At 32.7% G+C, this 15,966-nt stretch overlaps 1 long non-coding RNA gene across 1 annotated transcript; it reads right to left on the bottom strand.

The window, feature by feature from the left end:
* Nucleotides 1-1,880: 1,880 nt before the first annotated feature.
* On the bottom strand, nucleotides 1,881-15,750 carry LOC128205690 (uncharacterized). Its single transcript, XR_008256307.1, has 4 exons — nucleotides 15,483-15,750; nucleotides 8,475-8,548; nucleotides 3,209-3,330; nucleotides 1,881-2,796 (listed from the first exon to the last, which is right to left on the bottom strand). It is a non-coding gene; the product is annotated as an uncharacterized LOC128205690 (long non-coding RNA).
* Between the last annotated feature and the right edge of the window lie 216 nt (nucleotides 15,751-15,966).

Genomic DNA, 15,966 nt, shown 5'->3' with positions numbered 1-15,966 from the left:
CTGACCTTTACTTTCAGAGGAAAAGATGTTCAGTGACAAGACAATGTAAAAACAAATGACCCCTGAGCAAGGCCAATTTGACCCCGGGACAATAATTTGAATACCTTTGGTGTAGGTCCACTAGGTAACACTATATACCAAATATGAAAGCTCTAGGTCTTATATTTTGGAGAAGAGGATTTTTAAAGTTTTATTATATAAGACTATATAAAAACAAATAACTTTCAGGGCGGGGCCAATTTTGACCCTGTGGCAATAATTTGAACAACTTTGATAGAGGTCCACAAGATGATGTTGTATACCAAATATCTATTCTCCTGGCCTTACGGTTCTGGAGAAGAATATTTTTAAAGATTTACTATATAACACTACGTAAAAACAAGGACCCCCTAGGCGGGGTCAATTTTGACCCTGTGGCAATAATTTGAACAAATCTGGTAGAGGTCCACTAGATGATGCTGTATACCAAATATCTAAGCCCTGGGCCTTACAGTTTCGGAGAAGATTTTTAAAGATTTACTATATAACACTATGTAATGAAACTAGTGACCCCTGGGGCGGGGCCATTTTTGACCCCAGGAGAATTTTCAAGGTTCTAGGCCTTGTGGTTTTTGAGAAGAAGATTTTTAAAGTTTTCCCTATATAAGTCTATGTAAAACAAGTGACCCCCGGGGCAGGGCCATTTTTGACCCCAGGGGGATAGTTTTAACAATTTTGGTAGAGGACCACTAGATGATGCTATATACCAAATATTAAGGCTCTAGGCCTTGTGGTTTTGAAAAATAAGATTTTTAAAGTTTTTCCTTTCCGTTGCCATTTCCGTTGCCATGGCAACCAGAGTTCTGCATGGAATTCCATTCTTTGAACAATTTTCAAAGGGGACCACCCAAGGAACATTCCTGTAAAGTTTGGAAGAAATTGGCTAAGCGGTTTATGAGGAGATGTCATTTAAAGTAAAAGTTTACGGACGGACGGACGACAGACGGACGCCGGACAAATTGTGATCACAAAAACATTTACTTATTAATTATTATAGCACTGCGCATAGTAATATACTTTTCATTTTTTCATTCCCCCCCCCCCCCTTCCCCCCTGGGAATATATGGCATACACAAACCAAACTTATACTCTCAATTGTTTCAAATGAACATTATTATTTATTAACTATTTTGATTCAATTAGCATTCACATTTAGTCAAGTCACCATGATTTGCATTTGAATTTTTGCTATTTGTAACATTAGACATACCTTATATACTTCATTTGTACCAAAATTAAACAAATAACGATCTGTATTATAAGATAGCACAATTTGAAAAAAAGAAAAAAAACAACTTTTATTACTTAATTAATTGCTTAAACAATAAACATACATTTTTCCATCCTTTTTTATGAAATTCAAAAGCCATTGCATTACTCTTCATATTGACAAACAAGAAATAAAAATAGTTCATGTATGTAATCATCTATTTTATTTAATTTAAACAATCATTTGATATCATTATAATTTAGTTCTTACAAATCATGTAAGTAATTTCACTTTCAATAAATTGAGAGTTAATAAACAGTCACATGACAAATTCCTTTTACTGGATCTTCAATGTCAGATGGAAAGCTATTATTAAGGACCCAAGTGATGTTTGTTCCTGCATCTGAACTGCCTAATTGCAGCCAATTTTGCATTGAATGTTACATATTTGGGTTAATTAAGGGCTATAATCCCTGTCCCGACAATTTTGAAGATAGAACTTAACAAAGTTATTGACTGGCTAAAAAAAAATATAAATTGAGGAATATAGGCAATGTAATCTTTACAGATATACAAAAATGATTCGCAGATACATATTTAGACTTATCGACATTTTACTTAATATCAAAAGGTTCTTACAAATTATTTATAATATTATTCTTCATATACATACACATTATTTAGTAAACAGTACTGTTTCAACAATTCAAACAAATACATAGTTACAAATGAAATGTTGCTGTATTATGGCAAACACTTGGTGTTCTATCAGTACTTTAACTGAACTGGAACCTCAGATCAACCCATAAAGAAATGGAGTCTAGTAACTTCCCACTCGCCTGCCTCTTGGAACAACTGGGCCATGATTTTACCAGTTACCAGTAAGTGTTCTTTTAGACCATTATGTTGGTCAAAAATGTAATCAGACAAATCAAGACTGTCCGTAACTGGAAATCGGACCTGTTTCAATACATAGGCCACACTTTTTTTATCCAACTCCTTCCAAATGATGGGTAGTGACATGGACATTCCTCAATCTAACTTCTGCAGTGACTTCATTCATTCCTTTAGTCAAATACGGACAGTGTGAGCTGTTGAGATAGACAGCTCCTGTGACATCACATTTTATTGTGAAGAATGTCCAGCATAGATGGCTTGTCATCTAATGTAGCTAATATGTCCGCCCGGTCAGCTCAATCGGTAGAGCATTGGACTCTGAATTGGACATCCCGGGTTCGATTCCCGGGCGGACCAGGTGACCTCTGTTGTGATTGGTTATGAAATCCTTTCTACGACCATTCGCACTGTACCACTGCACCTGGCATGTACAGAAACTGTCAGTTCCTTGCAGAGGTGAAGGCACCTAGTACTGGTTCTGCCCAGGATAGGTGTGGGTGGTTGAACTGTCACTCTGGGACCCTTCAATGTGCTCACGCCTGGACCCGGAGTATAAACTACTAACACCACCACCTGGCAGCCTGCTCTGAAGCTTGTCCATAGCCCCATATGTGTGGCCAGTCATCCATTATCCCCATTTTAATGATAATCTGAAAATAACCCCAAGCACATTTATATGCATATTTATTATATCATATCCGCTTCTATACACTTATCTTCTCTAGGATGTTCAAACAGGCTTGATGTGACAATACAAAATGTGAAGACAAATCAACAGTGAGATACAACAAGTATATTGAATTTTCTGTCTGATTTAAAATGATTTGTAATATAAACAGGACAGGTGAAACTTCCTATTCGACAAATATCTTTTTTTTATTGTCATTTCCAAGCATTTTTTATGATAAGATTATTTAATATTTCACAACTTAAATACTATCAGGAAGTCATAAGATTAACCATCTATATATATATAATAAATCATATATATATATATATATTTAATATATAAAAACAAGTCATTATACAATTGATATACACAAATTAAAAAGGTATTTATACTTCTGAAACACTGTTGCACAAGCCACTGGGCACAAAGAGGTTGATGAAGGTTTTCCTGATGCCCTTTGAGGTTTCCCACAATAATGAGAAAGATGACCTCTGAGAGAGATGGTGGTTATTTCCTGAAACATTAAATTTATACATGTTGTATATAATTTAAAAAAAGGACACTTGACAATATACAGAATGCTGTACATAAAATTCATAAGTCCTATAAATAAATGCTTTTGAAAAATTCCAGAACATATAAACAGCAAAACCCAAACCTCTTGATTTTGTTCTCAATTGGCCAACAGAGGAAGTATTTTTTTTTTTCAAGAATCCATGAAAACCAGTGATATAAAACTGCTGACAAAAAATTAGATCATGCATTTTTCTTTAACTGTTAGTAATAGTTTAACCCACAAAACATTGGCTTTCAAACGAAAATATGCAAATCTGCGATATGATCTATGTCAGCAGTCTTTTATCATTGGTTTGCAGATACTATTAAACCCAAAAATTTGCTCTTTCCAAGACAAAAAAAATAAAAAAGTTGTAAAAACGGTAAATTTGTGAGAGTGCATGCAGCTTTAATAATAATTAATATATTCTTGTAATGAAGCTGTTATGTGCTAAAAATAGAACCCAATGAAAAATAAGCATATCCTAATAAGCCTAGCTTTAATATTATGAAGTATTTACTGAATCAAATAGACATATATAGGCAAATGACTGAAAAGCTACCATAATTAAAGCTGCACTATCACAGATTAAACATTTCGACAACTTTTTAATTTTTGTCTTGGAACAAGCCAATTTTCGCTACAATCCATGGAAACCAGTTAATAAGACTGCTGACAAAAAATTAGATCGCGGATTTTTATATTTAAGTTCATAAATTGATGTTTTATGCATTTTTCTTAAACCGTTAGTAAGGTTTTAAGCTCTAAAACATTTTCGAAAATATGAAAATCTAAGATCTGTTTTTTGCTCTTTTTTCCAAGACAAAAATAAAAAAGTTGTAAAAATGGTAAATCTGTGAGAATGCAGCGTTAAGAGTATTTTTTAAACTTATAATGAAAGTCATTTGCATTTATTTTACATAAGCACGAAAACTAATGTGTTATTTATTCTGAACTCCTTTATAAAAATGTAGGACAAAACATCCCATGTCATTTTTGACTAAGGGGACAAAACACGTCCAACCCATTTAGACAGGGTTGACAAAACAACCCAGATCATTTTGACATGGTGGACAAAATAACCAGGAAAATATTGGCAGTTCAAAAAGTTAAGACCCCCCTCCCATCCTACCAACACTTGAAAGATTATTGGCCATTATCAAGATGTGTTTTATTACCCCCAATAAACACCCTTTTTCACTTAATTTATTAGGTTTAGAAATGTTACTATGGAGATCTTTATCACAGCATAAGGAAGACACAGTGACTTTAATCATAAGGATTTGCTACAAAGCTACAGTACAATATTAAGTTCAGCATTATGATAATCCTTACTTCAAAACACTCTTCATAAAAAGGTGTTCAAGGCCAAAATCTAATATTCATATTCATTACAGGCTGCTTTGCATGACAATTATTAATTTCAGATATTTGCTTTAAGCAATTTATTTTTAATTATAAAAACACTTTCTCATAGTTTTCAGTTTTCATCTTCTTTTTGATATTGACATGTTAATATTAAAGCGGCCTCATGTGTTTTTAATATTTATGTTAGTCTTATATTAAAGCTGCAACCTCACAGATTGAACGTTTTGACAACTTTTTTTAAAAATTTTGTCTTCGAACAAGCGAATTTTTGCGTAAATATCTGCAAACCAGCGATAAAAGACTGCTGACAAAATATCAGATTGCAGCTTTTCATACTTCCATCCAAAATTGATGTTTTATGCATTTTTCTTAAACTGTTAGTAGCAGTTTAAGCTGTAAAACATTAAATTTGGAATGGAAATATCAAAATCTGAAATCTAATCTTTAGTCAGCAGTCTTTTATCACATAAGCAGGTATTTACGCAAAGAAATTCTAATACATAAAGTTTAAACAAAAAATAAAAAAGTTGGAAATCAATACATACACAAGTTGACTAACATATATTTTGAATAATAAACCTTAAATTACTTTCCAAAGAATGCATTTAAGGAAAAGTTACTTACTGAAAACAAGACTGTAACAATGCATGTATTTTAAAGTGAAAACGCATATATATTATGTATTTTAAAAATGTAATCCTTTATACTTTTTACTCTTTCTGTTTTTAAAAAGGATGTAACCCTAACCGAATCATTTTATTTTTGGCCCTACTATAACACAATCAAGAATTTAGCCCCACATTCCAGAATGCAGGGCTTAAATTGTGTTATCATTTTGATCACTGACATGACATCATTGACAAAATAAGGATTCAAAAATCTTTGTTTCCGCCCAACTGACCCTATTTTCATCCTTCTGATCCTTTTTTGTTTTTGGTGTTTTGATCAATATGTGCTTTTTTAGTAAAGACCTTAATAATTCCCTGATATAGGTCAGTTTGCCAAAGAAACATGGTCCTAAAAAAAAAACAGTTACCGTATGCCTACCTTTTTTGATATTTAAATGGAAACTATGAATACTTTTTTTTGGCCTAAGCAACAATTTTTGTTTGAAGCCAGATGTGCATACTGTGTATTTTTTTACTTAATTACATTGTATTGTCTGCGAATTACCAATATCAAATCCATTGTCCTATTTAACAGGATAATGGTTTTGATATTGGTCCCATGTATTATCATTATAAAAAGTGTAGGAATTTTATTCAAGACCATTTGCAAGATGTGTCATGTTTGGTGTCAATATTATGCTTGAATTATCATATTTTATATTTGTCATTGTTAGATATTTAATTTGTATAAAAAAATGAGCAATAATAAAACCTCTAAAGTTTTTTCCTCAGTTGGTAAAAATTACACCTGTTGTTGGGTTAATAAAAGTCTGCTTGCCTATGGCTCCATTATGGCTTGACCCTGTCACACCCCCTAGTGTGACTGATACATATTTGTGAGGCCAAAGGGGGATCTATCTTCATTGAATGTCAGTATTTATTTTAGCTCCACCCCTTTTACTTGACCTGGCATCGCCCCTTTCACTGAACCTGACATCTGATTGGCTGAATGAATATGCCTTTTAAAGGTTTCCTTATGACTGACAGCCCCCACCCCCACAGAGAAAGACTGGTCATTTGAGACAATCACTATCATATTTTGAAAAGGCGGCTATATGCATGACTATGAATTGGCTTGTAATTGATTTAAGATAATGATCATTATCTGCAGTTATGCACTTAAATTCATAAAAAATTCATGTTCCTTATACTATGAAAATTTTGGAAGAAATACATGACTGTCAATTTAGAATTGAACTTAATTTCCATGTAAATATCCTTAAATTGTATAACATGTCGAAGGCAAAATGTAGATTTTCACAGACTGATACAAAAATTTTGCTAAAAGGCATGTTCATTTTTTCAAGATAATGACATTAATAGAAGGTTTCTACTTTGTGTAAGGTTTTCTGAATTTAAACATTTTTTTTGTCTTCAAGTCTCTTAACATTACCAAATAAAAAGAACTGTCCTCCAGTTTGTATTATGTAGAATAAGATGTAATTTGGAAGTAACTGTAATTTGTTACAAAGATGGTTTAACCAAAACTTAATGAAAATCCCACATTGATTTCGTGCATTTATATATATATATATATTAATACATATAGCCCGGAATAGTTGTAGCCCGGAATTATAGCTATTCTAGTTTTTCCGACCTAATCCTCCGGTACAAACAAAATTAAACCGTTGTAATATACACACATTACTTCGGAAACAATAGAGTCATTGGACTGTCAATAGCTCGAAATTCACCTTTTATTTGTTACTTCCGGGCTATATGTATTAACATAACAGGGTTTTCCCATGCTGGTACAAATAAAAGGCGAATTTCGAGCTATTGAAATTCGTGTAACAGTCCAATGACTCTATTGTTTCCTACGTATAATTCTGGGCTACAACTATTAAGAGCATATACTATCACACTCATCTGATATATTGGGGATTAAATTTATGTACCAGTACATTATCTTACAGAATGATAGTGATAGTCATTATCAAATTATTATCCTGATTAATAAGTAAGTTGTTGAGTGAAAACTATTTTTAAATTGAGACAATAAGGTGGATGACATGTTAAGTTATTGAAAGCTTTGAAGATTTTATACAAAAGTTATAAGTTGTCTCAATTTATGATTTCGAAAACCATTAAATTGGCAGGCCTAAGCATCATGAGCCACTCACAGACTTTGATGGAATTGGTAAAAGACAAAAAATAAATATTTACTTTCTTAGTGTTGCAATGCAAAAGATACTAGGCCTACTTTCTATCGAGTAAAACATTCTTAATATATAAAGCTTTTTTCCATTTGCCAAATAATGGAAAATTATTTGAACTTGATTTTGAAAAATAATTATTTTTTATCCTGACTATATAATCATTTAGTCTTTAAAACAGACTCTCTTCCTTTTAAACTCTAAAATATCTTTAAAAATAAAATAAAATACATTTAAACCCATTAAGATTTAATTAATTATTTAAACAGGCCAGTCTGCACTGCCTTTTCAGTAAGGATTTTAGTCAAAATCATATCTTCGTAAGAACAAGACAGTACACCATAGGTAATTATGACCCCCCCCCCCCCAATAATTATGCATATTATGCATATTTGTATACATGTATTAGCTAGACATTATACAACGATAAGTGTATTGTATATATTAGTGAGCAAATAAATGCATTAATAAATAAATAAATACAGATTTATACTGGTAAATAGATTTATAAATATAAATATTTTAGGAAAGATAAACATTAGATAAAAAATATTATCAAAGCCTTTTTAGCCATATTGTATTGGCTGGTGGGGTTACTCAAAATTACCGTGCATGGTCCGCTTACAACCAATTAAATATTTTCAATAGCTCTGAGAATGATTCATACAATCTTTGATATGATGTCAGTTTTTTTTACATGGCATGGCTTGACTTGATCAATATAAATTTTATATTATATGACTTGCACAATTCACATGACTTTTCATATATATCCTTTAAGTTTTGTGTGATAATAGATCTTTGATCTAAATTTGTGATTCAAAACTTAAAGATACATATATATATATATTTACTGCTTCGGAATCACACTTTACACACAAGACATGTTAAAATAGATTATTGTACTCACTGTTTTTTAATTTAAGTTTATTCATCAAACTCTGTCACTCTAGCTGTCTCTGTATTATCAGCATCACACATCAACTAAAAAAAATAATAATAAGAATTATAACAAGAAAGGTTCAAGTAGTTAAAAAATATATGGGCTGTCATTGGACATATAATATAACAATTTACCATGATTCCATGAAATATTTTTACAAACTAGCAAACCTGAACTCTTTAGTAATTTTTTACATCTTTGTGAGATTTTGCATAAAGCATCTATCTAATTCTTTGTTAATTTACCACATTAAAATTAAAATATATTGATTAACTGTACTTTTATTTATTTTATAAATATCTTATATGTTGTGCACCAGTCAATTGTAACCCTGGCGCCCCCAGGTCCAGGGAATAGCGGGGACTTTGACTTTCGGTCCAGCCAACCCTGGGTCTAATCCCCTCCCCTGCGGGAACGAACTGATGGTAAAACCCCGGCCAAATGCCCCTGCACACCAGAGACTCTATATAAGGCCCAATCTCGGCTAAATTTGGCTCAAAGACAAAACCACTGCGGTCACCCGGCCCTGCGTGGCCACATAGAAAGTAAAAACACGGCCAATTCCCGACTATTCCCAGTATACCCCCGGACCGGGGGGGGGGGGGGGGGGGCGTGGTTAGTAACCGTTACAATTGACTGGTGCATTGGTACAATTGACTGGTGCATTGGTTATAATAACTGAGAGGCCTCAAAGATGCTCACATGACTGTGACCTTTTAGCAGATTAGAACAAAGAAAGGATTTTTAAGAAATATACTCAATGAAACAGAGTAAAACTTTATTCAGGGGCTATACACCGTATGATGAAATAGCGAAAGAAGAGAAAATTGTCGAAAACTGACATGAATTTGGTATCAATGTGTACAATGCATTGAAACTAACTAACTGAAGTACCACATAGTTTACAATTAATTGATTTTTCACATTTTTTTTCCATAAAAAAGATTACTAGGTGGGTATACCTAGTATAATTAATTTTTATGTGTGATTGGCTAGTCGATGTTATCACTTAATGTTACCAAGCTAGGTATATATTAAATCAAATAAATAAATGTAAACTTTCATAGCAGTGGATACAACACTGGACTGCAATTTTGGCGACCACAGTTTGAACCCGGTCTCTGTTATTTTTTCTTTACATTTTGATATTTTTTTACCAATTATGATATCAAAAGGATAAACATTTTATTGAATAATTGTCCTGTATACTGGGACTGACCCTACTGTTTGTATAGTCCATTGGTTAAAGAAAATAGATTAAAAAAGAGAAAAAAATAATTGTAAAGTGTGTGTTTAAGGTAGCACTACCCTAATGAAAACCTCCACTTGAAATGCTTCATTTTAATGTTTTATCCTTTATTGTTAAGCACATACCTACACATCTTTTGTGGGTTCATGTGAGCAGTTCAACTTCAAAGCAACCCAGAAGCTGACATACATGCCATATCCCCCGGAGGGGGAAAAATCCCCCGGAATTTCGACCCATCCCCCGGTCTCCCGGAGGGGGATGAAAATCCCCCGAAATTAAAAAAAGTGTGTTTAAAATTACGCAAAATTATCACAGGGTTTAATTATATATGCCTGTTTGCAGTTATAATGCCCTTCTTGTCTTAATTGGATTATCAACTGATGGTGTGTTTTAACAACACCAATTGGGTGACACTTAATAAGTCAGCAGGGCACATTTCATGCATTGTTTTGATTGAAACTGTCAGAATTTGCATAAGAAATGTCAATTAGACTGGTCAGATAAAAGGACGATTTTCATTGGTTAAAACTATAGGTTTTATCCAATCAGAGAGGATGTAACAAATTAAAGTGTTTAAACATGTGTCATTGTCATCAAAATGATTTATGATTTAAAGGTGACAGTACATTATTTGGTAAAGAAAAGGATTAAAATAACTAATAGACAATGCTGTTCTTTGTTATGACCCACTAATATGTTTACATACATGACATGACCTTCATCTCAAATATCGGAAAATAACAGAACTTCCAGAAGAGAAACTGAAAGTAGACAATTCGGATGAAATGACTTTTATTTATTTTAATATTATGGTGGTGATGTTTTTTATTTTTTGATGAATGCCAAAAGATGATATGTTTATGAACTTAAACAATAAATTATGCATTTGCTTTTTATCAGAAGCAAACAAATCTGACTATTTGGGAATTGAAATGAAAAATATTGATAAATCATTCCATTCTCTCTATTAGTCTGAAAGTCATCATTTATGATCATAATGAGCAGATTTTGTATCCAATTTTAGAGGAAGGTAAGCCCATTAAATTGTCTCTGAAACATATTTTTCTGTGAAGTATTCTATTTTGCAAGTGAGTGCTTTTATTATGCAATATGGCTGTGTCTCATTAAAATATAGATGAAGTGCTGGAAAAAGGGGTAGACAAGGTAAATTGGCACGTGTGTCATGCCCGTAATGCTACATGGCGATGATGAAAATTCTCTGGTATGTGACCCAAATCCCCTTAAATTCTGGACATAATCCCCTCGGGAGTCTTTCAAAATTATGGCAATTTGTTTTTGTGTACTTGCGTCTTAAAATACTTTGAAATTTTGTCAAATTAGACCTGCTAAAAAAAACCCTGAATACTACCAAAATCCCCCTGAATTTTCAGACTTTTGAACATTAATCCCCCTGAATGGTCTCAAGAAAATATGGCATGTTTGGAAGCATCTTTTTATTTTCCATTTCATTAGCTTACATTTTTCAACAGTAGTTTTATTAGAAAATAGTTATTTTCTTATACCGAAGGTAAAACATACTGTTGTTTTTTTTTGCATAATGTTCCTAAAAGTTTAAAGATATTTCATATTGATAAGGAACAGGTCATGAGTATTTTTTTAACTTGTTGATTTCGCTGTAAAATGACATTCACAAGCTAAATCTTAGTAGACCAAAGCAGGGTTAGACACTAACATTTTTCACAAGGTAGTCCCTCGGACTACTGGATCCCAAATCTGGGTAGTCCAGCAAAAACTATGGTAGTCCATAAAAATGCAAGCCTGCAACGGATTCCTTCAGTGTTTTGTGAGACTTAGCCTTCTTAGAACATTGTCAGTATAACCCTTTGATTGGTCATGATTTTTATCTGTTTCAATCTTAAAATTTCCACATTCTTCAAAACAATTTTTGGCCATTAAATTTAATTTTAAAACCAAAAAAAATGCTAAAAACTATGCTAAAATACCTCAGATTAAAAATCTAAAAACCATGCTAAAATACCCCATAATCTGTCACTTTCAGGAAAATGTTGCAATAAATCACTTGACACTAAAACACCTCGACTGAGATCGTTGCTAAGTTATGGCACAAATGACAGACATCCTACTGATAAACAATATTTGATTATTGGCATCCTACTATTCAGTATTCTTTGTTAATCTAAACAACATATCATATAATACTTAAAAAAACATGATGAAATAAATTCCGAAAGTGTTATTAATTATTTTTTGTATGGGAGTAAGATAACAATTAACATGACGCTGCCTGTCACTCAAACTAGCGTCCAAATTAGGCAGGGCTTATCAGTTGCCGTTGCTATCCGCCATGACCTCCGACAATCCTCACATATCAACAGTAGTGTAATTACGCTGTTATATATATTTAACACAAATTATGTCTCATAATTGAGAGATAGTAAAGACAGTTTAAGAAATCCGAAATACTGACATTTTCCCTTTATGCCGCTAAAATTATAATTGATAACAAGGGACTGTTTAGTAGACTAATTCAATTCTCAAAATGTCTTAATGTAAACGTACATAATATACGTATATTTCCGTTTTAATAGCCTTAAAATAAGAAATATCATTATGAGAATTAGTGTACAATATTGATGATATATTGCGATTTAGTTTGATTTTGAAATTTGTCTCCTTATTGTGCGAAAAGTTTTAAAACCGAGGCATATACATTTGCATTTAAGTTTGTTTGACATATTAGTGAAAAAGACACCTCAATTTATGTGAGTTACATTTTTTTATTAAATTTAATTAAATATCTGATATATAGCTTAAGGTCACAAAAAGTATATACGTATAGATAAAACAAAATCATATTTTAAAATGACGCAAATCAAAGTAAAAACCTTTGCATGTATAATGACTATGGTCGTTTCAAAATTTCTATGCTTATTGTTAGAACAGTTTTGCATGTCATTTAAAACGGAAATTTATTCATTGAGAGAAACAATAAGGTAGTTATATAAATAATGATAATAATGCATTACACTTGTATAAAACAGGTGATTCTGAATCGAAAAAGGAAGAAAAACAGCGAAATCCATTGAGTTTTGACAATGGATCTATACAAACATCTTTTTTTGTTGATTTTCGGATAGGAAATTAATACATGTTTTGTTTCCCTTTATTTGAGTTTTAAAATAGAGACTGTTAATGTACTGTAACAAAATTCCGATGTTATTTAGAAATAAATTATTTTAAAGTCTAGACATTTTTCTACCTGAATTATACATTGCATACAATTAATAATAATGAACTTATTTAATGTTATACTTGGTTTTATTGCTACGTTTTACCATGTTCCATGCATTTTTTATCTGATTGTCATTTATAACTTTTGTATTATTATCGTCTGCTTCTGGGTATTTGTCGGAGGTCATGTGACACTGTAGGTGTAGCCTTATCGCTATCGGCGTGGTGTTAATTGTTATTGGCCCTAGCTTCAATGTATAAAATGTTACATTTTGGCGCGAAAATTAAAGCACACAACTCTGTCATCGTCTGCACTTACACTGCATTATACCTGTTTTGGCAGTATGATTAATTTATCAGCTGTTCTTCTAAAAGCCAGTTTAAAAGATTGCATAAGCCAGACATAATATTCCTTCTGTTTGCTTTAAATAAACACCGACATTTGACAATACCCTAAACCATAATAATCATGACGTATTTTCAGAAAATCTAAAAATAGTTACAACCGTCAAGTGTTTATCTGCATCGTATCTTTCATTGTTTTTGACTGAAAATGCAAGGGATTTAGAAAATCTGCCACTTGGACCCAAATCTACCTTGCTGACATTTAAGCAGAGGTGCACATGTCTGACGATTAAAACACACCATAGAGTGTGAAAATGTTTTTTTCCCTTTCTAAATAAAGACATTCTACTGACTGGTTTAAACATTAATCGAAAGGCTATACGAAATGCGCGCGAAATTCGGTTAACAGTCCATGTTGTCCGGAACTGCCCGGCCATCTTCGGCAAGCTTTACAATGAGTGTTTACCGGTGATAATCGGCTTCTTGACATCACGTTTTACGCAAGTTTAAGCGTAATAAAGATTTTATGCTCAATTAACTGATGTGATATTTACTTTCTTCTAGTAGTCCGACGGACTATTGACTTAAAATGTCTTGTAGTCCGACCATAAATCTGGTAGTCTCGGACTACCGGACTACTGTTAGTGTCGAACCCTGCCAAAGAATTGTACGTTTACGGATTTTTGTATCTTTTTTGATATGGCAAATCCTTCACATACAAATTGTTTAGTATCAAAAGTGGGTAGTTATTCCGATCGGGATTCTGGGTTAAAGCATTTAATATCTCAAAAATATCATAAAACAAGAAATATTACCAGATTATGTAATTTTATATCAGTTCCATACATAAAAATGTCATATCCTATGAATAATTATGAGTTTGACGTTTATTTTTCATTTCTTGCTGTCAAAACATAGCGATATATACATGAAGGGCACCTGCAAGGCTTCAGGGCACAATTTTTAAACAATTGGAACATTTCGGCCATGGCTGAGTTGTTACGATTGTATTTTCGAGGTCTATCTAGAAGCTTGTCAGTGGTGGCCGAGTTATTACGATTGGGTCGAGTTGTTCCGCTTGGCATAATTGTTGTCTGTGTCAGTCAACTTTTGTTTTATTGGAAAGGTAAATAATGTGTTTTAATGCAAAATAACTTTTCACTTACATGGTAAAGTATGAATATAAACCTTTATGATCAATTTAAACCATAAAATACTTCACTTAATACAATTTCAATATTTTTCAAAACACCCCCGGTTTTTGCACAAACCCGTTTAGACGTTACTGGCTAAGGTCACAAATCCGAACACTTTCTGATGTTTTTTACAATTATCTTGGAGAGTTTATGTTGTAGTAAGTTAAACTTTCGTATGAAACATCTTTGGTTCATGTGAAAACAGCTGTCAAAGTACAGATTCACGATCTCGTCAATATTATGTCGAAAATCGTTCAATTTTATGGATAGTAAATCACCCTTCAAAATACGCTATGGAGGGCACAAATACCGAACACTTGAAAAGCGAAAATACATGGTCATACAATTATAATTAAAAAGTATGCTATATTAAATAAATGGCATTTTTTAGAAAAATGCTTAACAAAACAAGATGAAACTTTGCAAGTGTGACCAAGGCAAGCCTCTGTATTTATCTAGATCATCGAATAATCGATCACGGTAAACAAACGCGTGTTTTAGCCGGTGTTCAGGATTTGTGCCCTGTTAGGAAATGTGTCAACCAGTAAGGATTGGAAGAATGTATTACACGTCTATAATTTTAGACTGGGGGGGGGGGGGGGGGTAGCTACAATAATGAGCAATTAGGGATACTTTTTTTATTATTTTGACATTTCATGTGTATCCCTGTAACTGCCATAGTCTTAAAATCGTCAAAAGACCCATTGACGGTCATTTAGGTGGACTATGGGGGGGGGGGCATGGTAACAATTGACTGGTGCAACCACTGGGACACCATTTTTTATTATTTTGATATTTCTTAAAATACTCGTTGACGGCTATTTAGGCAGAGTAGCCCCACTCCTTGTCGAAGTGTGGATAAGAAGAGGACTGTTTCAAGTGAACGTTCTTAACGAGATGTCCTACTTATTGACTGTTTATATATTCAAAAATCAAGACAAAAAATTAAATGGAAAAAAATAAATGACTTACCAATGGGTGTTTGAGATATCCATTTGGCACCACTTTAGTGCCATTCATCGCTCTTCAAAGCTCCATAAAACAAAATCATTCGTCTAACACATTCCCGACATCTTAACACAGATGGTATTGATTACTGTGACATGTTGGTGTTAAACCGGTTTGAAGGTGCATTCACTCGAGTAATAAAGTCAAAGATGCACTCTTAAGTACTGCCAGATAAGGTTTACCACAATTAATAATGTTGTTTCAATATTCCTAAAAGAATGAATAAATGTCGAAAACAATGGTTCTTATGAAGGATATCGAGTTAAATTTGAAAGAAATGAGCATTACACACGGTATTTCTACCTTATGAGACTATAGTAGACCACAATAAATCTTTTAGCATTTACCAATCATTAAATATTTTTTGCGCTTTCTGCTATTAAAAACACGGTTACAATCTTGTTATCAGTAATAAATATTTTCAATAAATGCATTATTTAGTATGTAG

The sequence above is a fragment of the Mya arenaria genome, chromosome 10 (genome assembly GCF_026914265.1).
Source record: "Mya arenaria isolate MELC-2E11 chromosome 10, ASM2691426v1".
Taxonomy (NCBI): Eukaryota; Metazoa; Mollusca; class Bivalvia; order Myida; family Myidae; genus Mya; species Mya arenaria.
Note: the sequence above shows the minus strand (reverse complement) of the source record. Positions and strands in the feature narration are given on the sequence as shown.